The sequence below is a fragment of the Lipotes vexillifer genome, unplaced genomic scaffold (assembly GCF_000442215.2).
Source record: "Lipotes vexillifer unplaced genomic scaffold, Lipotes_vexillifer_v1.1 scaffold1332, whole genome shotgun sequence".
Lineage (NCBI taxonomy): Eukaryota > Metazoa > Chordata > Mammalia > Artiodactyla > Lipotidae > Lipotes > Lipotes vexillifer.
This window is the reverse complement of record NW_006785374.1, coordinates 579,937-582,914: the sequence shown is the minus strand read 5'-3', so window position 1 is coordinate 582,914 and position 2,978 is coordinate 579,937.

Below are 2,978 nucleotides of genomic sequence, written 5' to 3'. Positions count from 1 at the left end.
TGTTGCGGCCTCTCCCATTGCGGAGCACAGGCTCCGGACGAGCAGGCTCAACGGCCATGGCTCACGGGCCCAGCCGCTCCACGGCACGCGGGATCCTCCCAGACCGGGGCACGAACCCGCACCCCCTGCATCGGCAGGCGGACTCCCAACCACTGCGCCACCAGGGAAGCCCAAGCCCTTCAGTTTTATCTGTTGGGTTCAGAGCAACTTTTACACACTGATTAACAAAGGAGAAATCACACTTCAGCTGTATTTCTTCTGTAATTTCCATAATGTATATGGAATTTGAAGGGACTTAGTGAAACCCTTTTACTAAATAATCAAGGAAACCGAACTCAGAGAAACTAAGAGATTGCCTGAATCAGTCAACCAGTGAATGGCAGGTTCTCATAATGGTCAGAAACACAAGTTCTGGCATTTGACTGCCAAGTTCGAGTCCTGGCTTCTCAGGAAGCTTCATATCCTTGGGCAACTTGTTTCATTTCTCTAGATCTAGGTTTTCTTATCAATAAAGTACAAGCTGAGCTTATCTACTACAGAGGGTGGCTGTGCGAATTGATTCTCCATGTGGCACACTTGGCGTTATTTGAAGTAAGCATTCAGTAAGTGTTAGCCACGATGGCTGCAGTATTCTCAATAATAAAAACCAGGACGAGAACTCAACTTTCCTGACTCCCATCCAGGGTCTTTTCCTTTACACAAGTAATCACAGATGGTATTAAAATGTTTATCATGGCCTGGGTACCAACTGGTCAGAATGAACCCATACCACCAAGATGGCAGCCTTTGTGTTCCCTTCCCGGCAGGAAATCTCACAGGAACACAAGACAATGGATGGCTCTACAGTTCTTGGAATGGATGTGTGGATTCCCTTTGTATAATTTTAGGGAGGCATTAATGACTGTAGGATAAGTATCACTTGTGGTGGGGCTGTCACAGACTGTGACACCTCAAATAAACCACACAACCTCTCTGTAGCTCACACTTAATACTCAAACACTGTGCAAAGTTGTTATGGGGATCAGCAAGAATCAGAAATGTAAAAGCCCTTTGAAAAAGGGTAAACCATTACACAAATGCAGGAGATTTGTGAAATACCTAAACCTTCAAGAAAACAGGTTCCAGGGGAAAATCAGCTAAGATCTGTATACCTCTTCCACTTTGTAACAGTTTACACTAAACCTGTCTATGAGATTTAAAATGTCACATTCTATTTCTTCATTTTTATAATGGCCAAGGCAATCAAAATGAAAGGTTTTCTTTACTTCTCTTCAGAAAGTGGATTTCTTCCTATTAACCAGGAACGATAAATTGGTAATCATTTCTCTGAAATTTTGCTTTTTTCTGTAATGTAATGCACTATTTTATAATAGCTTAGGTTAATGAAAATATCACAAATTACATCTATTAACTAGAAACTATGTTCTTTAGTAAGTTTTTTCTTATGCTTGACCTAAACTTCTTTCACATGTGAGTGATGAATGTCTAAACCCATTTAAGGTTGGTAAACACTACTTTAAACCATATTATGAAGTTGGTAATTTTTAAATGTCACAGCAGAGTGACAAAGTTATAACTGGTGCTAAACATCTATTTTAAATTTATGACATTTGTGCCTCCTCAGTAACACTTTGGCCTTTTTCCTCTTCTGACTTAACTTCCTTTCTGTTTCTTATTCTCTTTATAGATTGTTTCAATCTGTCTCACTTCTGAGACAACATTTCTGATTAGGACACCATTTGGGATCCTTTACTTACCCACTTCTCGTGTACAAATGCTTCTACAGACGTTTACACAAACACGCAATCACACAGAGCTAATCACGTGAGGACTCAGCTCCAGCCTCTAATCACACGTGTGCTCACAAATATACAAAGCGTCACTGGAAATAGCGAGACAGTTTTCAAAGTTGCTCACAACAGTCTTTCTTTACTCTATGGCGACATCTCATGCGTTCCTCGGCATGCTCTTTATTTAGGTTCCCAGAGGTGCAAAAATTGTTTCTGTGAGGGTGTGGAGGGGTAGAGTGGTAGAGGTCCTGACCCTGCAGAGACGATGACATTGCACATATATGAAGACAATAAAATAAGAATAATTTAATTTTCACAATGAAGCCCCAACTTTGAGATTCTCTCTCCTCTTTAGTGGCTTTGCTGGTACCCGAGGTGCATACTTGGTCCTCTGCTGGAGTCATCAAATTTCATTCATGCATCTGTAACCACACAGGTGCAATGGCTCGTATCAACCCTCCCCCAGGTGTCAGGCCTCAGACCTTTCTAATGGTCTTTATTAGTTTGGGGGAGGTGTCTACTCTTGCACTTTCTACTCTTCATGTTTTGTTTTTCTCATTACTCAGAGGAGCCTCTTAGCTCAATTACTTCCTCATATTGTGGTTCCCATCTCCTTGTTATTAGGGGTTTGGCTGATGGGGTAAAACACATGCTACCTCACAATATGGCACCTTGGCATATTGAATATTTGGGGTTGAAGGAATTTGGGATATAGCAGGTGCAGAAATGATTCTCTCATCTCCCCTCTTCCCCAAAGTGGGTCATGAGATCCTCATGAGAGAGGTGCCCTTCTTAACTTCACAGATGGAGTGATGCCAGGAGGAATCCAAATGGTCAGGCCTTGCTAAGTTTCCCCCAGTTTACAAACTTTATCTCATATCCTTTTGTCCTATCACATTTTACCACGACTTCCCAGTCTTCATCAAACCTAGTGTAAAAATACTTGGGCTTAACTTCTTCTGGTCTTCATTCCTTATGAATTCTCCTGTGTCACATAAAACTTATACTAAATAAATTTTTATGTTTTTCTCTTGTTAATTTGTCTTTCGGGAGTCCAGTGTACAGGGCCCCAGCCTGAGAACGTAAGATGAGTAGAGGAAGAGATTTTTTTTTTTTTTTTTTTTTCCCAAAGTATTAAGATGTATGCAGCAAGATGTGCTGATTTTGCTTTCATTTAAGTTGGAACTG